Source organism: Rhea americana, unplaced genomic scaffold, assembly GCF_003343005.1.
Source record: "Rhea americana isolate MKP2758 unplaced genomic scaffold, rheAme1 scaffold_10, whole genome shotgun sequence".
NCBI lineage: Eukaryota > Metazoa > Chordata > Aves > Rheiformes > Rheidae > Rhea > Rhea americana.
The window spans coordinates 5,654,681-5,676,198 of NW_028185039.1; the positions used below are offsets into that span (position 1 = coordinate 5,654,681).

At 42.8% G+C, this 21,518-nt stretch overlaps 1 protein-coding gene across 2 annotated transcripts in view; it reads right to left on the reverse strand.

Annotated features, from left to right (window-relative positions):
• Nucleotides 1-10,640, reverse strand: part of XYLT1 (xylosyltransferase 1) — a 160,762-nt gene extending 150,122 nt beyond the window's left edge. The window contains exon 1 of one of the 2 annotated variants that reach the window (XM_085302499.1): nt 10,170-10,640. The gene's annotated coding sequence lies outside the window, so the exon portion shown is untranslated. The remainder of the gene's footprint in view (nt 1-10,169) is intronic. The other variant, XM_085302490.1, reaches the window with a different exon arrangement.
• Nucleotides 10,641-21,518: the final 10,878 nt, after the last annotated feature.

The window sequence follows — 21,518 nt, forward strand, 5'->3', positions numbered from 1 at the left end:
CGGGAACCCTCGTGCCCAGCACCAGAGGGGACGGGACCAGGGGGCACATCTGAAATCAGCTGATTTCAGAGCGCGACAGGGACCAGTCCAGCGCCTTCGCAGCAGCCTCAACCGCAGTCGGGAGCATCRCTGTACGTCAAGCCAGTGGAGCACATGCGTGGTATGCTTTCAAATCTTGCACTGGTTTGAGCAGTTCAATCAATTAGCCAGCTACTGATACWCTATGATACACTATTATTCCCAACCTACGCCCCTGCAACTTCTATTTCTAGTGACACTGATGCATTCCAGAAATGAGGAGAAAAACAGAGTGACTGCAAGGCTATGTCAACAAGTCTGCAAAGCAAGGTGCTCTTAGCAGAAAGGAGGTTAATATGAAAAAGTGCATATCATGTATGCAGTTTTGTGAAGCAGCTGAGATATGCAAGCAAAACAGCCTTTCTCACAATTAGTCCCACTTCCGTAGACTAAAATCAGCAGTTTTAAAAGCACATTCTCTTTGTACTGTGATCTCCAATACTTGAAGAACCGGTTAATTATGAAAACCGAAAAAATTCCCCAGTGTGCTAYATGAAATGGGGATGGAGCCACTTAGAAATGGCCCTGGCTATAGAATTATCACAAGTAGTTCTGGAAAATACTCCATGCAAAACACAGCTGTGCACGTCTCTATTTACCCAATTATTATCTGACAGTTACTAAGAAATTATTTGTGCATTCTTATTTTCTTTGCCATGTTTCACCACCCTAAAAATTGAATTACCATTTTAAGCCACTTTACTACACAAGAGCTGTTTATCCCATTGCAGTCTAATCTCAGTGTAACCAGGGAAAGTTGTAGCAAAAAGAAGCATCACAAAAGCCCTCTCAGTTCCGCTTACCTGTAGCTATTACAGAAGATGAAACCAAACAGAAGCAGACCCCACATTTYAATATCATTTTAAATAACACCCCCCCAAGTAAAATGTATTATTCCCCCCAAAAACCCACTGTACGCGGGCTGTTTCATGATTTGTAAAATCAGACACAATCATTTAAGTAGCTTTTCTTTCTAAACACTGTACGTCCTTCCACTGCTATGCATAAGCCGGCCTGCAATTCGCCAAGCTGGCAGCTCGACTTTGACTTCATGCCCTGCTTGCAGTAACACACCAGGGCACCTCCTCGGCGGCATACRCTGACACTGCTCCGCCGCAGCCCGGACAGCCACCGTGGATTACTCAGCAGAGGATCCAGTCTCCTGTACGTTACACGGTTCCAGAAATAGAAATGTATTTTAAACTACTGCACGGAAACCCTGAGTTTAGATAAGAAACGAAGGCTTGATATATGACGGTCTCCCTGAAGTCAACCACACTTAAACGAATGCTTGTAGCTAAGCGTGCTCTCAAATGACATCTTAAGAGCTGTCCCGAGTGGGAAGTTACATATTATTTGACTGGAAAATGATGTGTGAATTCCTCCAGTCTTGCTCTTCTGACAACATAGGATGCAGAGTAGGAAGAAAACACCTATAGATTTTTAACAGTTCCTTACTGAAATATAGACTTTGCAATTGCCATAAATATTATATATATAGTATGTACAACTTGTAAGATAAGAGTTTTTTTTATTATTATTTTTGGATGCATTTAATTGRACAATTTCTAAATTAATTTCACTTACAGAATAGCACCAGATACCCCTTATTCAATTAGTTTCAGGATATTTTGTCAGCACAATTCTTTATTGTTTCAGAACAGTCCTATATTTGAGCCTTAATTTAACAGTCAAACCTAATGCTATTAAATATTCATCTTTTATCCTTGAGCCCACTTACCATTCTCCTCGAAGAATCAGGAATCTGTCTGCTTCCAMGACACCATTTGGAGCAAAGGGGCCTGACAGCACACAACAGCTTTACTGTACCACGAGGACAGAGTCATCATTAACCGTTTGGTACTGACAGTAATTGATTATAATTAACATAATTTATATACATCTTTGCTTCTGCCATTTTGCTCCATATAATAAAAATGGGAAACTCATTACATTTTACAATTCCCCTCCCGTCAGAGGTTAACTACTTCACAAAAATTAACTATCATTTGTAAGGAAGACACAGCCGTACTGTGCAGATGAAAAGGGTAACGGAAAACCAGTTTCTGCAGAGAAAGACCTCAATTGTCCTTTCTTTTTAAGATCTTTACTTTGGAGCACGAGGCTTGGGTAGGCATCCTGTTAAAAATGTTCCAAATTGAAGACAGACACCTAAGAGTACCTCACGTTCTTGAGGCTGCACCGTGCACAAGCAAGCTTACCAACACTTAGAAATCTCACAACTTCTAGGAAGGACAAGTGTATTTTCTCAAACCAGTATTAAGAGGAACAGATCACACACGCTGCAGATGCAAGGAACACATCTGGATACAAAAAATGGCCAATCAACACACAGCTGACATCTGGAGAAGGAGGGCTACAGTCACGACTCAATCAAATGAGAGCAAAGATATCAGCCAGCTCCAGACACRGAGTTCAGTGGAGAGTCACAAATACCATCCCACCCATCGGGGACGTTCCCCTTGGCACACAGCATGTCCGCAAAGTTTTCCCAGGTTGTACCTCGTAAAGAAGAAACCTCACCCTCCGCGCTGTCACTAGGACACCTTTTACAAGCATCGAGCGGACTTAAACCATGGCAAAAATATCAAGTGTCCTTCAAAGAACAAAGGAGACAAGAATTATGTTATTAACATGTGCAATGTACCCAGGATGCTGTGAGCTGATGGGTAAGTGCTTTTTTTCCACGGAAGTTAGACAGCTTTATATAAGGCTTTGTTTCTTTTTTAAGGAGTTGCAAATAAACTTCAAGTTTTACAGCACTGGTGGAAAGAAATCTAAGTGATACTTGGCGCTCACCCTCCTCCTGCAGCAGAGCAGCTCTCTCTCCATGGTTGTAAGGGACTTCACTGGCCTCAAATGCCAAATTTTGCAGTTTTTAACATAGAAATAATGCAGTGAACAAGGGCTAGAAATGCAAATTCAAAGTGCTAATATATATGTGGCTGGATCACATCCAATGACTGYGTGTGAAGCAAAAGTCAAAGTTTCCCAAAATACTGAATGGGAATGTACCAGTGCAAATAATACGCCTAAATCCAGTTAATGCTGCAGAGTATTTCCTGCCTCCGACCAACCCAACCTGCTCCACGGACACCTCTGAAACACACATCCCTTGAACAGCACCTAAATTCATTCTCATTTGTGACTTAACAACGGATGGCACTCTTGGCTGCTGTATTTCTAAGTTTATCTTTGCYCAGATCAGTGAATCTGATTATTACACAGTAACATCCCAGGAATTTGATTACAATGGATGTTCCTATGGGAACTGCATTACCAAGATTTCAGTTGTAAGTCTATGCAAATCTACTGGCATTTTCATGTTTCTCTGAGTAGTAAAACATGATGTTTTTTTCTTCATTTTGATAGCAGAATGAGAAATCCTCAATCAAAGTGAGCAGAGTCACTGCAAAAAGTTGCAGAATTTCTCCCAGTGGCCACATATCTCATTGGCTTTTCAGCTTTTTACTCACTTCAGTACATTATGAATTTGGCCTCCAAAAATGAGCTGAAGGCAAAAATATTTATCTCTGTTTTGAAAATAACATACCCTGGAAGTTTATATTATCTTCACAGCATGTTTTCATAGATAATTCTATGTTTATGGTATTACCAACTACAATTAGCTCATCACAAAAACTATAAGATTCAGCATTTTTCTACAKGCCCCAAGATTCTTGGATTCACATTTTTCATTAATTTTAACCTACACTGAAAAACACTCCAAGTTTCTAACTTGTGAAGTAACTGTAACACCCGAAGTAATCCTAAAACACATCCAATACCAGAGACAGAAAAGACCTGGACTATTATTTTTTAGTCATTCTTTTAAAACCATTTTCCTGAGCAAATAAAGATCCTTTTATGTATGACAGTGTAGCAAACAAAGCATGGCATGTTTCCACTCTGGTGCTTAGCAATCAATATCATACCTTCTACCTTATGTTTGCAATTCTTATCCAGCCTTACCTAGAAACAGTGGTTAAATGGCACCTGGGTGCAATCAGCTTTGTAGCCACCAGAGCAGCAGGTGCTGACCAGGCACATGCAGAGAGGGTAAAAGCCCCATTTGTCTGCAAGAGTAAGCTTCTCTAGGTCAGGTTTAAGATGCATTATAAGGCATCTTGTCCTGCTGACACAATCATGTCCTGTGGACAAACAGGGCTGTCAACATGGCATCGTTCCTAAGCAGGAAATATGAGTGAGAAGGTATTGGAGTGTTGCAGGCAGCAGAGAGGTCACCCTGCAGGCCCCATTCTGCCGTGCAGCCCGAGAGAACCGGCTGCAGACTGACACCCCTCCTGGCACTCAGAGTTCAGGGTTAAGTTTTTAAATCTCTGGGTTTAACATAAGAAATAATTAAAGGTCAAAACAACTGAACAGATAATTATTTATAGATTCTTACAGGCAATGAAATTATTTGACCCATACCTGATGACAAAAGAATCTTGCTGGGCTTTCGCAAGATATGCTGTAARACTACATTTTTGCTGTTGAAAGCGGCCACTTAATCCTGAAGTGCAACATTCACAAAAGAGTGACACAGTGTGAACCTTCGTCTTTAAGTCTTTTATTGAATTAAGCCAGAAATCAATTTCAGAGAAAGGAATTATGGGATAATAAATATCCTTTAATATGACAACACTTTTTCTTGACACAGTGTTCTGCTGAGTAGCACATTTTTGTTCTAAAAAGAGCTAGCTCTTAAAAAAGAAAATAAAGAGAAAAAAAAACATAGGACAACAACAAGTAATCTTCTCTCCTAGCCTCTTTAAGGGAGACAAGAGAACTCACAGTACTAAACTGGCTGGATCTGCAGGGAAAAACAAGCCCAAGAGTTACACTGAGCTTGGCCTTACTGAGGGACACTGTCACTCCTGAGAGCAACCATGTTTTCACAGGACTTCCACCTCAGAATGATTTACTTTAACTGCCAGTAAATGATCTTAAAGAAGCAGTGTGTCCTGAGAGAAGCCTGCTGCTCTCGAGGCTGAACTGTGAATCAGACCCCGGAGGTCTGCAAGCCCCCGCCTGCCCCAGCCTCCGCACAGCACCACGGCCAGCACAGCTGCTTCCAATACCACACATTTGCATTGCCTTTAAAATACAAAAAATACAAATTTTGTCAGGAAGTGATCACTGTCTGCTTGTCTGATCTGATCGGTCTGTAAGGGTAAGCTTCTCTAGGTCAGGATTAAGATGCATTATAAGGCATCCTATAACTACCGACATAATTGGGACCTGGTGCTGACTCAAAAAGAAGAAAGGTTGACTTCTGTAAGAGGTACTGGATTGCTGAACTACACCATTATTACAGAAGAACACACATCTGTATGTGTGTGCGTGTATGTGCGTGCATGTATATACACTATATACACACACACGAAAGGAATCTGGTTTTGTTGTAAAGATGGCAAGCATACTTTTGCACACATTCAAACACCAGCACTTGCTTCAAAGTGGGCGAGCACTTGAGTTTCACTGTGGGAGACTGTGGAGGCATTTTTCACACTGCTTCTTTGCTGACAAGCCTTTTTTATATTCCTGACCTCTTTCAGATGACTTTCCCGGTTAAGATAACTTTCCAGCTGAAATACTTCATGTTCACATGACATCTTTGTTACATGTAATTCTCACATTTGGACCCCAAATGTGCACAGTATTTCAGGTATCTCAGAATTTCACATTTTGGTAACATCTGGAAATGACACATACCACTTCCTCTCAATAAGGCTACAAGTCACCATCCACTCTCATGCTACTGTGAACCAGTCAGATGAAACCATCTTCTAGAAACGGCAGAGTAAAACTGGTTCACATTTGGACTCCTTACAAAGGGAAAAATGGAATCTTGTATTCTGCGAAGAAAAACGGTAATTTTTGTTTTATTATTGCCATCAAGTTCATATATGAGGAGACACTGTTGACCTCCAAGCTGTGGCAGTGTAGGTCTCCCCACCACTGGTTTCATCTTGGACCCCTCTGAAAAGGCCTGCTGTCATGGCAAACATCGCAGCAGGGATAACCACCCTGGCAGGACCAAGTCCAGATCCTTCCTTCTAGTTCATTTTTAACTAAAAAAGTTAAATATCTCCCTGACGTAACTACTTCCCAGCTCCACGGCTTTCCTTATTACAGGGCAGGCTCTGTGCCAAGTACACACATGCAGCTGGACCTGCTCTACCAACACAAACAGGCAATTTGACGTGACATTCAGTTTCAGGTTTTTATTTATCCCCCTCACCTAAGCTTAGTTCAAAACTTCATCTCTGAGTGGCAAATATATTGCCAAGGAAACAATTTTAAAGCTCTGCAACATTTATGGCACTAAAAAGACCTTGCACAGGTGAAAGGAGAACACATGGGAGCATTGGCCTCCTAYGGCTGAAGGCAGAGGGCCAGACTCCAGCAGCCTCGAGCAAGCGCTGACTTCTCGCCTTGCAAGCAGCGTCCCACTGTCTCACCAGCCACAATCCTCAAGCCCACAGTCCTCAGGCCAGAGCTCCAGAGGCTAACCAGCATCTCACCAATCCCTCTCCAACACACCTCCCAACAGCCACAAAACTACAACTTTRGAAGAAGGCTGATAATGACGTCTCTAACCCAAGAAGGTAACAACCTCCCTTCCACCAAGAGGATGAAAAACTGAGCCAAAATTTATCTCTGGGCTAACTCATACTGACATCCTTACATTTGGTGTCTGGTGTTTCTGTGAAACAAGAGTTGGGAAGTGCAAAATGTAAACAGCTATGCTCTCTGTGATGGAGCTAGCTTCTGAAAGCATGAGAAAAGTGGTCACAAATGCAGTCACATCTGTCTCAGATGAAAAGTACAACTGTCTSAAGTACTGAAAATAGCCCTCATTTTTTTTCTTCATTCTCTCAGACTTATATTCAGATTGCCTTTACATTACAGGAAAGGTAAATACACCTGAACAGGCTGAAAGAATTCTGCCGAAGAGACCTTAGCAAATACTGCAAGGATGTTCAGCCTTTCTGTTTTAGTCACTAGTTCACAGCGGGATTTAGAGATAGGAAACAGGAGGTTTGTTTTCAAAGTGTTTTTCCAATACAGTAAAGATCAAGTTTCTGGATCTCACCCTAGGTGAGTATCATTTTGCAACACAGTGCAAATAAATTTGACACCTCCTACTCCCTCRAACACAGCTGATAAATAACTTTTTAATCTTCTGCATCAAATCAATACACTACACAATTTACACTTGCTATGCACCATTTAACATAAGAAGAAAGTGCAGCTAAAAAGAATATTAATTTGTGAGCAATATAATCCCATTTGTAGAGAGGACCAGGAAGAACAGGAGCTGCCTAGATTGTATCATCTTTTGATGTGTTGTCTCAGTATAGGTAGCGATACATGAATCAAACTGATCCTCAATATACTACAATTTGATTAATAGGTATACTGCGATTTGGCAGTATTTGAACAAAATATTTTGATACGCCTCCAAAAGAGAGAAGAAAATGAGGAAAATTGTGAAAAGAAATCATTTCAAGTTTGCAGAAACTGTCTTTCTCTTGGGAAAACATGAACAGAAAACTTTTATTCAGCTCTTAAGTAAATGTTTTCCCTCTGTGCACTTACACAAAACACTGTCAACTTAAATACACATCCCGGAGTATATCTTTATTGGAGGAATTCAAAGAGATTTGTTAAAGTAGAGCTGCTTGGAAGAGTACMCACTTTCTCTTTCAGAAGACTACTTGCAGCCATGAAAATTTTCAATAGTTCTACAGGTGACTGGAAAACTAGGAGAAGAAGGGGAAACAATGTGAAAAATTCACAAGAAGCACTCAGAACACTATCTCTGTTCATGAAGCATAGCTTCCAAATATCAGCCTTCAAAAGGCCAGCCCAGCTACAGCAAGGCAGGAAACCAAAGGGCAGTGGAGAGAAAACTCAAACAAGCTGATTCATCCCAACAAGACACAGGAAACCACCCAAGTAGACAYACCACTCACCTGTCTTCTCAGCATTTCTTATATGTATGTAGCAACTACTCCCTTCCCCCTCCTCCAGAGGGAAAAGAAAAAAAAAAGTGGGCAAATTTTTGCAGATTCTGGGATTCTTTRCTAACCATATTAATGAACATCCTGTTTTAAAGCTGCTGATGTTAGTTTTCACACAATGTTTCTCATAGCAAGARAATAGAGAAATTTGCACCTAAGAATGGGTCCAAACTTAAATGGGTAACTTGGGATCTGAATGTAAAACAACTTCTTTCATTGCTAATCTGAATGCTTTTGAACACTTCACCTAAATTCAGAGATAAATATACTGCTGGAAACCAAAACACTGCTTTGGCCTTCAGCTGYGATACCCACACTCATGTGTACCTCACTGTGCCACGAACTGCTTTCATACTGCTGTGAACCAGTCAGATGAAACTGTTATCTGGAAACTGCAGAGTAAAATTAGTTCATATTTTGACTTTTCACAAAAGAAAAATTGGAATTTTRTATTCCAGAAAGAAAGATGGTAATTTTGGTTTTTATTATTGCCATTAAGTTTACATATGAAGAGATATTGCTGATCTCCAAGCTGAGAAAAACTAATGGGTTACTGCACAAACGTGTRTGCACCTCTGCCTGCCACAGGTTTCATCCTGGACCCCTCTGAAGGGGCCTRCTCTTCGAGCAAGCGTCACAGTGCTGCGGGAAACCAAAATAATACCTTGACCTTCAGCAGTATAGAGTGGTGTGAGATACAGTCTCTTCATTCTCTCTCCTTAAGTTGCCACCTGATCAAGTCTTACAGTTGAACCAACTCTAGCAGTTAAGGTGCTTTGGGCCATAGAAACATTGCCTGTAAGAAGTTCCTGCTGGTCCTCATCATGGATTTCAAGTTGCACAGTAATGTAAAATGCTATGTAAAACGGATTCAGAAGTGGRTATGACAAAAATTTCTGGGGGTAAATGGATGATCTCAGCAAATACCTTCCTGGGGCTGGTCACTATACMCTTTAAACACCTATAAAAGGGTACAGAAAAGCATGTATTCTTTTATATGTASTGTCTTTTATTTCTCTTGCTGTCTCCAGTGTGAAATTCTCTCTTGATCATAYACACATATGCACATCCCCCAACACCTTCACTGACATGGGATCTTATTCCTGTTCTATTTCAACTCAGTAATAAAATAGCTTTGAATATTGTATATTTCTGGTTCTGCATCACATACAAATTTGTACTTTATTATCTATCCTTATTTGATACCACCTGATAACGACACTGCATAGAATAATYCCTGTGTGATCCTTCTCTGCCAGTTGCAACTCAAGGGCTTAGCTCCAAGGTCTATAAAGAAGATGTAGTAGGTTTGTTGAAACAAATACAAAACAGTGAAAAACTCTCCCCGGGGACAGGTCAGCAGAGAAGAAAGGTAGAACTCTTTATGGCATCACTCAGCGACATTCTAAATAAATGCTCATCTTCAGCATGCTAGTACCACTGCCTTAGCTGTCTCCAAAAGATCAGTGAGAATGGAAATCAATGATGCTGCCTTGTTAGGAAACATGAATCAAAGCTTTAGTGACTTTGTAAGATCCCTTCTGTCACTTTGACCTTCTGGTGCCAGGCATCTCCGTGGATTCATTACAGTTCACTGTAATGTCTAAAGAGGAAATCTGCAGCATGACAGTGTTTTAAAGTAACACACCAGCAGCTGGGATCCTAATATACACTAAGAAATTGAGTATATGAAAAGAAACAAGAAGTTCATGAATAGATGCTTGCACTGCCTTGACGACAGTAATCTTTGTTCTAACAAATAAGTTACTTCTGCTCTTGCCCAGCTGTACGTCGGCTCCTGCCTGCCTCAAAACCAGCCCTTCCTTCTTTCTGCAAAGAGTCATTTTTTTTTTTTTTACTACCAAGTCATTCATGTTTGGGAACTACAGTGCCCACTACTACAGTTCCACTTTTTCCAGGGCCAGCCATAGGGTTAAATATTGTCAATATTGTAAATATGGTAGCACAGAGTGCACAGATTAGCCCTATCTTTCAGAAAATCCCTTGTAAGTAAAAAGTGGGGGAAATGGTACTAACCTGAGTCTCCAAGCCGGTGTAGGGACTAGGAGGTTGAATCTACAAAAAGAGCAGACAGAAAGGGCCATTACTTGAGAACAGCGAAAAAGGCAGTGCTTTCAGCTATTATTGGTCCAAAGTGCCAGGTTGGAAACAAACACATTTTTGAACAGACATCTCAGAGGATTTTTTTTTGGACAGAGATCCTGACATTTCACCACCACACAGAAACTGCAGGATCTTTAAGGCATCTGGATGAGTGAAGCAAACTGCAGTAACTGGAGAATATTAAAGACATATTGGCTGTAGAGCAACTCAGGTCCATAAGCAGGCCCTTGCATCTTTGACTTAATTCTTTGTTATCATATTTTATTAGATTACAATTGACCAGTGCTCTTCTACTTTAAGGCTTTAGAACTATTTTTTTTTAAGAAAGTTGATCAGTATATTATAACAATAAGGTTGGTCAGATGCTTAGTAAAGCTTTTCTGCCAAATGGCTGCAATTACACTACTGCTGCTTTGTTCTCCATTAAAATTTCATCCTGGTGAGAAGATGACTCCAGCTCCGTACATTGCACTTAAGTGCACTGCGCATTTTCTCTTTTTTCATGTAGAAATCTGAGCCCTGGACTTGGCCAGAGGATTCAAATCTCATTAAAAAGCAAAATACAAAAGCACAAAAATTGTCTATTTAGTCAGTTAATAAAGAGGTTAGAAAGAGAAAACATCCCTACAGGAGAATCCATCATTAGCATTCTGGAATTAGCACTCAAACAAAATCTTTAAAGAAACATCTTTTAGAAGTGTAAGGAACACTTAAAACCTAAGCCTTGGTAGTCCAAGGTCTTACTGCAGAGTGTCACTTTCTACAACACCCTATTCAACTAGAAAACCTAACAAAGTAAAACCAGGTCATCGACGATGCTTTCTTCTTAATCCATCACTTCTGTTGAAATCAGACAAGAATTTACTCTGCTAAACTAAAGCCGTTTATCAGCTTACTCTGTTCTTGCGACTAATGTTGAGTTTTAATATCCCCAGATACTTAGGTCACTATGATTCTCACTTTACCTAAACCACAGAACAAAATGAAAGAAATCTGGCTTTCCTCCAAGAAACAATACACTCTTACCTACTTTTATTTGGGCCTATAAAACAATCTTTGGCTTAATAAATTCATTGTAAATATGCTAATGAAGAAACAATTAACCTAGGAAAAGAAAACCCTGCCAAAGTAGCATGCCTTGAAATGCTCTGGACGTTTTTTCTGCCATCAGTAAGTATGCCAGGCAGCACACAACGCCCAGCTGAGAAAGTGTCTCACCTCAGCCATACCCCTCAACGTAACCTTCCACCAGCATGTGCTAACACAAGAGAATCATCATTATCCACCTGTAAATATTAAGTGACTGCTGCCCAAACGATACCAGGAGTGAAAGCAGACTGAGAAACCTCAGGGAAATCCAAATATGTCATCAGCTAGGTGGTGGGGGGAAGCACACACCCTCATCCGAAGGCGAAAGGAGAAGCAAGAGGGATCTCTGCTTTGGGTGTCTGCACATTTCTGAAGACGCATGGTGTCAGCAGTCACTGCTCTTTCTTACCACCTTGAGGAGATAAGCTCCTCCACTCGCCAGTTAGACTTTAAGTGATTAAACGTAATTATTCTGCATTGGTCCACTCAACCCCGTATCGCACCAGGAAGGCCAGAGCACTCGCAGGAGCGTATGACGGACAGCCTACAGAAACTTTTTAAAGAGTAAGAGCAAAATATTATTTTAACAAAGACAGGCCCAGCTGCGCAGCCTCCTCTTTGGGAGATCGTCTGGATTCTCTCAGTCACTGCCAGCCTGACTGCAGACAAAAGCTCTTCCAGCACGCACTGTTCCTCCGCAAATGGCAGTATTTCTATAAGAAGCAGCAGCTACTGAACATCTAAAACATTCTGGAAAGACCAAGGGATTCATGTAACAAATAGCGCCTCAGACTACTTAAAAGCCAGACAAATGATGTCCAGTGTTTGCCAAATAGCACAGGTTTCTTCTGGAAATTCTTGATTTCAAAAGCCACCTTGATTAAAGAAAATTGTGACCAAAAACCAGGTTTCGAATGACGTTATGTCACTGCGTGGGACGGTGTAGCAGCCTGGGCCAGTTCAACTACAGGCTTTTGCTGTTTATTGTCCACCACGCAGCTTTTGCTCCAGCTCCTTGTAGGAACCTGCGCTGCAGCCGATACGTACAACCAGGAGGGGGCACGTCTCACACCAGCACCGGGAATAGTCACCATTCACACGCGTGACATCGCCTCGGCCTTTGAATTACACCAGAAAACACAAAATACGGGAAGCTTAGCTTTTCCAGGTGAAAGTAGGAACGCAACTTTGAATTTCTGCCCCCCCRCCCCGTCTCACACACCGCACCAGCGCCGTCGCTGGAGGCAGCACACGCGGCGCAGCGGTTCGGGGGGCCCGCGCGGCCCGAGGCGGCGGCACCGTCCCGCCTCGCCGAATCGACCCGCTGGCGACCGCGCCGGGCGGAAAGCGGCTGCCGGCCTGGCCGCGAAGGCACCTCTGCGCCCGGCCCGGCGCCCGGCCCACTCCCGGCGCGGCCGGACGCCCCGAGGGCTCGCGTGCCGAGCGCGCCTCCCGCGTCCTCTCGAAGCGAGGAGAGCGAGAAGCGGCGTGGAGGAGGAGGGAGGACGTAAACACAGTCAAATGACGTTTTCAACTGCAAAAACAGCTTTAAAATTTGAGCTTTATGCCAGCAGTTTAGAAGGCAGATTCCCACCGCGTCGCAGGAGGAAGTACGTTCTTAAAATCATATCGAGTGCCGAATAAATACATCACTGGGGGCTAATCCACGCGGCCCTGCTGCTCCACGTCCTCCGGCCGGCACCGAGGAGCAGCCGGGCGCGAGGGACCAGGCCCCGCGGGGCCGTTCCTGTGCGATGTGGGACGACCGCGGGGAACCGCGTGCTTGGGGGCTCCGCGCCCGCGCCCGGTTTGTGGCACTTTAGCCACTGCCGTTTCCAAAGGGGAAAGCGCTGCTTTGAAGTGCCTGTGACTGCTGTTCMTCGCTGCCAGGATGAGAGAGACCGAAAATAAATACTGATTTTGCATCAAACAAGTGTCACTCGCACAGATCTCGTTTCCGTGAAGCTTAAGAGACACCCTGTGCCCAGCACCTTGAGGACGAGCAAGCTTACTTTTCCCTTTCCCCTACTGATTGAAGTAAGTAGGGAAAGCAGAGCCTTAGCTCTGCCGAGCCAGAAGACAAGCACTTTGCGATGCAGCAGTCCTACTCACTACAACTGAGTGCTTTAGCAGGAAAAAGTGTACATTTGAAATAACTGTAGGTGAAAGAGAAAAACGAAGAGCAGCCAGCTCGCAGACTGGCACCTCCTTAATGGCAACACTTTGGAAAAGCACTTGCTCCAGGACGAGAAAAATACCCCGTCACACAACTGAATTCACATACATTTCAGAAATATAAAGGACATTCAGCACATATTGCTGTTACCCAATAAAAGTTTTTTAAAAAATGTACAAAAATCCATTAACACTAAATTAACCACTTTGGCAGTCTAGCAAACCATTTTCAATTTAGTCCAACAGCTACATGCAGATGCCAAGAGCCACCCTAGTTCTTTCCCTCTAAAGGGCTGAATGGAGGCTTCGTTATCTTTGGTGGTCTCTGGATGAGCTGTCGGCACTTTCTACAAGGCTTTTCCAAGTAAGCAGGTCCCAAGCAATGCTCTGAATACTGCTTACAGGACAGGCTGCCAAGGGCTAAACACCTCTTCCCTCCTCAAGGCTCAAAACCTTGCAAGCGCCTCGGATGGACACCAACAACTTCCCACTCTATTCTGCTTTCTGCCGCGAAGCTGACTACAGCGGAGAAATTCYCCCTTTATGGTGGTTTGTGCACGTCAGGACATTTCAGTTGGTTTGCCTGGCCGCCTGCTCAGAGGAGCCACCGTTATTTATAGCAACTTATTCAATAAAAACAAAGAAAACAAAGAAGAGGAGGAGTGCTGTGGTTCAACGAGGCSAGCACCAAGCACAAATCACTCTTATTAATTATTCTAATTAATTCCCTTGCATGTGGAACACCTTTTGTAAACCATTCCTTCCAAGACGGGCATTTACTTCCATCTATGGTACACATATTTCTCTTTGCTTGCATTGTTGCAACAGAATAATGCAACTTTACTGCTTTCCATTACTTGTGAATGTGAAATTTACAGCTAGACATTTTTTATTGTTTTTTTTAAAAAAAGAAAGCTCTGGGGAATAGAAAAAGCCTTGGACAACATATTAAGGGGTATGACAAAATTATTTCCATAATAATGAAGTGGGTTGGTAGTGTTTAAAAGAAAACTACTCTCCTGAAAGAGYGCAAAGTGGCCAGGTGGAGTCATACACAAGCAAAACAAATATTTTAGCCAAAATGAAAGTTATAAAACACAGTAATTCAAGACAAAGCAAATGATTTATCCCAAAAGACGACAACAACCATAGCTGGAAGCCCCTTCCAAGGGTATTAACATGAGCGCTACAACGCGAGGCTGTTTTCTATCCCCCAGGCCACAATTACTTAGACAATAYTCACAGATGGCTACGGCAATATGAAGAAACTGGAAGCAACATATTGGACTGGCAGCAAGAAAACATTAAGAAAGATACGAAAGAGATTGTGCCCCACTTAGCATTTGATGAGATCCAATTCATGCTCTTCATAGGCGCAATAAATACAGTGTGCCACCCCACTGCCTGTGTAACGCTGTTGGTCAACCAGGGATAAGCTGATCTGAACTTAGTTCAAGACCCAGGTATGGTACATTCATCACCGCTGCATCTAAAATCATCGCTTCTACATCTAAAACCATCACTGCTGCTTCCTGGTGCAACTCACATGACCTTGCAAGCACACCWGCAACTTTCAGGAAAACGTATGAGGGTCCTTGAGGCCCCCACGCTGCTCCGAGACCTGGTTAACAGCGACAGTAGGTCTGCACACGCATGCGATGCACACTGCTACTCCYTGCCGGCAGTCCCGCACTTCAGTACTGCGCCGCGGCCCATGCCGCAGGCAGGGAGGCTGGTGCCCGCACAAAGCTGCACTAACMGCTGCACGGGAAGACCTCCAGGCACAGACAGCAGGCATCTGCTTTCCTCAACTCTGCAGTCTCTGGCTTGTTTCTGCTCTGCTTTCCAAATTTGCTCTGTTGAACATCAGAACATGGTGCCACCACCCTGACCCAGGAAAATCCAAGTAGACCACAAGCACAGGATCGGGTGATTCAAACAGCAAAGCATGCCCACATGACTGGTCAAGAAGGTATTCTCTTTCATCCTTCACGAATCACTGATACAACCTTGGCATGTTAGAAAAATGTATGTGTGCATGTGTGTATATATACATGTGTGTTATTTTAACCTGCAGTAGAACAGCTGGACACCAGGGAAAAGCCACATGTATGGGGTAACAGAGCACTGGCACAAGTTGCCCAGAGAGATTGTACAGTCTTCTTCTCTGGAGATATTCAAAAACAACCTGGACACGATCCTATACAATGTGCTCTAGTCGACCCTGCTTAAGCAGGAGGGTTGACCTCCASAGGTCCCTTCCAACCTCAACCCTTCTGTGATTCTGTGTGTCCTAACCTGCCAGAAGCCACAACCAGGCAGCAGCGAGCTCTGGCCCCGACAGGACACGCAGCTGCAGCCCCAGCGCAGCGAGGGGATGGCCGTGTGCCAAGACAACCTGCAGCACCACTGGCAGAGCCGCTCCAATTCCTTGCAGATTAGCATTCAAAGTCCGTCTGGAAAAAGACGACTGTTCCATTGACTTTCACCTAATTCTTCCTTTAAACAAGAATTTTGACATTGAGGTGATTGGTATCATTAAAATGAGTCATTTTAGGGCTTGATCTTTAGTAATTACTATAGGAGCTGTTCCAAATTGTAACTGCAATCACTTAAAGATGTGGCTCTCAAGAATCAAGCTTAACTATTTTATATATACAAATATATTTATTTATATATATATTCATATATAAAAATAAATATTTATATATATAAATGTGTGTATATATGTGTGTATGCACATATATACATATACATACATATATATATATATATATATATAAATAAAAACAAAGGAAAAGCAGGCTCACGTTAGAACAGAAGAAGCTACAACAGCAGGGCATGCTCAAAGGCACATACAACTCCTGCAAGCCTCAAAGTTTTAGATTTTAGCAAAATAAGCTTTACCATGACAAGAAACAAAGACTAACGGTTTTAAAGTTTATCTATATTCTAATGTGTGCTGCATGACAGACAATTAACCTTGCTGCATTTGCAATCCACACATTTCCAAGCTGAGAGTCTAATTATGTGAAATGTGCCACTAATGAGTGCAAGAGACTCCTGATAGCATCGTGCTCTTGAGGACAGCGTTCCCTCCCCTTCCCCTCAATAAAATAAACAGTAGCCAACCTGATATTAAAATGCAGATTTCTTTTTTGTAATTACTTCTCTCATAATAAGGTAAGAAGTTATTTAGCAAGATAAATAAATGAATGTGTGGCTATACTGGAGATGGATGGAAATTTTCATGTTTCTGCTCAGAACAAGTATCATAAACATAGGAGGAAAAGGTTGCACAGGTTATGCTTTGGAAGGGCCTCTTAAAGCACAATGTTACGGCTTTCACATTCTAAATGATGCATAATGACCTGGTAAATATATTTATACAGCTGCAATTTGAATTGCACTTATCTGCATAAATAATGATATCCAACACCGAGCTATGCAGGAGGCATTTTAGACCCAAACCTGTCAGTCGGATGTTGAATTTGTTTTCAACTGAATTAAAAAAAAAAAAAAAGCAAATTACAAAAATTAACCAGAAGAAAATGAACACAGGCATCCTACTCACTGTATGGACCACTACCTCCTACTTGAAACTGCTGCGTGCAGTGAGACCTCTGAAGACAGCCTTAGTGCTAAGAGCTCGCCACCTGCGTGGGCACAGGACAAGGGTGCAGAGGCGCCTCTCTGCCCATCACGCAGGAAATTATCACATCCCTTGGACCAAATAAAGCAGAAGAGTCCAGAACTGCTACCATGGCTAAGACTGTGCCATTTAATGCAAACAAAGAGACTTCATTCTTCTTACAGTCAGGAGGGTCAAAATTAAAGCATTTCTGCAATGCAATCATAAAGCAGGAGCTGGAAATGAACATAGATTTTGAAACAGTRAATGCCTTTCATTAATGGATACCAAGTTTTGCATCTACTATACTTCTAGGTGTTTTGGTCCCAAGAGGTCAGAAGTCAGTATCAAGGGCTACATACACCAAGCACTTGCCAACTACATGAGAGATTCTCAGTCCAACTGTGAGGCCGATAATAGCAAAATACATGTTAAAATACACACTTTAGTTTACACTGTCTGGCTAGCTCCCAGCATATATGCACTATCACAGAAAGTCAGCTGCTCGTTAGGAAAAAAGGCAATGCAGAGATGCAATAAAAAAAAAAATCAGAGAATTAGGTTCAAATAGCAAAGGCCAGACTTTCCAAAAATCACAGCAACAGACAAATTCACAATCCTCCTGAAAATTCCAGCTGATGCTATTTTGTTAGACAATGGTACTATCTCTCACTGTATCCCAGTTCAAGAAGTTACTCCACATAAGCAAGAGGCTCCTAATCACCCAGAGCAAATGAGAACCAGAGGATCTATGTCAGGAAGAGCATCTTGCACAGCAATATTTAATTTCTTGCCCTAAGCAGAAAGCAACATCAGCTTCCAACTCTACCACAAGTATTAGAGTAACCATTTCATCAGCAAAGGGGCAAAAAACGATGTAACTGCAGTTATGCTACATGGAAATCAGTTAGTTACTTGTCTTTTTGTAAAGGTAAATATAACTGCTGACATGATCACTTATTACCACCCATAAACAGTGACAGAAAGGTCATCAGATAGGAGAACAGAGCAGAACCAGACAACAAGAAGTAACAGAAGTTATAGCCAGTGGTAAATATGAGCACACATTCACAGGAGCCATTACTACCTAGACTAGTTCAAACATCCTATTTGTGTTTGATCCCTTGAAACACTCCCATGCAGTTTCTGTTACCTGTTTATAGGTTATGACTGCACTAAGCTAAACAAACCTAAAAAAAAAAAAACAGAGAGAGAGAGAGACAGAGAGAGAGAGAGACAGAGAGAGAAGAAAAGCATCAAGATAATAACCCATTTCACCCACGCTGGAAAGGTATGGATTGCCTCCTCCTGCATGTGCTTCTCAGTTATAGGCTATTTAACTTGCCTGCTCTCATTGATTGCTAGCAGCTGTTAATGAAAACCTTCCGAATCAGAGAGCAATGCTCCCGCTTCTTATCACTGGTCCAAGTCCATGCAGGGAAAATCTTAGGGATAAACCACAAAATAACTGGTATCACTTTGAGTTAAATTTTGCTAGTTTGTATGGGTTCCACTTACACTCCACCACATCACAGCAGCCTGCCAAAACACCATGAGATTCGTGAGGTCTAAGCCCTGAAGCAATCACTCTAGCTGAAATTCCAGATTGCCATTTCTCAAATTTTATGAATCATTAATCTCTAGTGCCAGTGATCAATGAAAGCTGGAGAGAAATTTGAGTGTAAACAATACCACATTGCTATATAAATGATATGAGACATTTATCATGTTTAAAGACTGATCAGAGAAAGAATATATGCACTATTGAGAGGTGACACTGAGTACACATGCTTTTGGCTACTGTATTTTTAATAGGAGGTTACTACTGCAGAGACAGCTGTTTTCACAAACATATTGTCACTTTCCAAAAACAAAACTTAAGGGTGGAAAGAGTTAGAGGAACTGTGGTTCAGACCAATAAACCAACTAATTCCAAGGTCACGTAGGAAGAGTGAGAGAACCAAGGGGCCGAGCTGAACCCCCTCAGTCACCGGCTAAGACGTTAACCAAAGGACAAGTCTCTCTACCATTTAACAAAAAGTGTTTTTACAGAACTACTTCAAGAGACAGCAGGTCTGAATACAATAGCTGGTGCCTCTGTCTAATCACACACATTTTTGGTGATAGTCCAAGGCTGACTACAGGAAGGTCCAGAGCTCAGGCTCAACCAAACCCTGTCTGCTGCCCCGGCCAGACCTGTGAGGACATGCTCTGCTCCCTGTTCCTCTCTGCAACTTTGGGGTGGTCTCTCTGGGTCCCTGAGCAGTTCTGTCCAGCTTCGATAAGTACAGCAGGCAGTGCAAAGAGTCCTGCACCACATGGTGGTCTTCACCAAGCTGACACGGACTACCTCACCTCTCTCCCTTGCAGGTGGTAACACTGACTTGAATTTGGGCTTGATACCCCAAGGCTGTGGCTACTGTAAGGTGCCCTCACCCCAGAAACACCATGCTCCCTCAGTGGTGCCACACAAATTTTTACATAACTGGGCTGAGACCTGAATGGGGGAATTAATCCAGCCTAAAGAGTGCTTTTTTTCTTTTCTTTTCTTTCTTTCTTTTTTTTTTTGGGGGGGGGGGTCAATTTTTTTTTTCTTCTGCTATGTTACGCCACAGGAGCACCAGGTCCTTCATCCAGTCCAGGATACAAGTGTGAGGGTGGCCCAATGGCCTAAGGCTCAGGAACAAGCCATTAGGGGATGGATAAAGGAAGCAAGTAGCAATAACAAACGCCAGCATCACCAAAGACTTCTTCCTCTAAAACTGCAATTTCAGACAAAGACATAAAATATTCATCAAAAAGTAGCACTAAACAAGCCCTCTCCAACACGTCTGTCTGCTGCAAGCGAGGACCACATAACAACATCTTGGTGTGTGGGCAGCACTGTTTTTACAAATTGCAATTCAGGGCTACAGCTATCCCAGGGCACTGTGGCTTTGTGTCTTACACTGACTCATTTTGTGACCTGCTGTTTTGTTAGGCTGCCAGCTTGTGGTTTTTACTGTATGTTCAAATTTTGCTCAAAAACTTTAGATACTCAGAGGAAACAGAAAAAAACAGGACTGGAAGGGACCTCCTGGACTGCCGTTTCCATGTTTCTCACCATCTCTCTTGTAAACGGAGAGAAGAAAGCCAGGTAACATACCAGAGGTGGTGCAAGCACCCTGCAGAGTGGCGTGCCGGGCACTGAGCATACGGCATTTTCGGTGCAATTGGATGGGGTGGGTGTGCAGCAAGCCAGATGCAAAGAAAACCAGCATCTCATTACAGGAAGCGATCGGTAATCTAAATTGCAGTCCTTCAATGTAACATTAACAGCCTCATCTATACCATTAGTATGCAAGTCAGTTTGCACCAGACACACAACTATTTGGGGAAGAGAGACTTCCCGCCAGCAGAGGTGTACCGGAGTGGGCTGGGAGAACTATGGGCAGCTCTCACATCAGCCAGCTGATGCCCACCAGCGAGGCAAGGGTACCACAGCAGCAACACCTCCAGCATGCTTAGGCGCTTCCTRAAGGGGACAGCTTGAGCTACAGGATTCATTTAGATAAGCAGAAACCGGAACCTGAAAATGTTCTTTGCAAATCTGCTTTCTGCTGCACTGCCCGTGGTTACACGCTGCACCAGCAAGAGCAGCTATGGTTTAGAGGGGAGGGATAAACATCATCAGTGGGACCTGCACAGCACTAGTCTGCCTTTTCCCTCTTTTTTTTTTCCTTTGGTTTAGCATCATTTCACAGGCTCTGTATGAGAGTTTGTATAAAGTGGAAAAGAAAGAAGGTCTCACTATTACTAACCTACACAGAAACTAGAAGCTTCAGCGTAACTGGTCTGCAAATGGGGCATTCAAGCAAAGATACCAATTCCATAAAAATCGCAGCGGGACTCTTCAGCTTGTTATTACAGGCAGTGGCAAACAATTTTATTATTTCTGCTGAACATCTTAAACTTCTGGGAGGCTCTGCYATACAGGTGAAAAGGCATTATTAAACTCTTTTTATTCTCCAGAAAGAAACCAAGAGAAGGGRAAAAGACCACAGGGAATGTTTCCTACTACGCATTAAGAACAAATATTCAATGACAGACTGAACTAGAAGTAGCAAAACTGGAAATTAGCACATCTGTCCCATTTCTTTCACTAACCCTGTTTCAATGTTAATAGTATTTCTCAGGCAGAAATTACTGCGTTATTAACACACCAGCTTTTCCACTCCTTACTACAGCTGCAAGGGCTTGGAAAGAAAGCGTCTGCTGAAGCCAGGGCTCTCGGGAGGGCGGGAGGCTCCCGAGCGCGAGCTGAAGCGGCCCGCGGCGCGTCCGGCTTGCTGTCGCGCGCCCGAAGGGCGCCGAGACGGGCAGCCGGC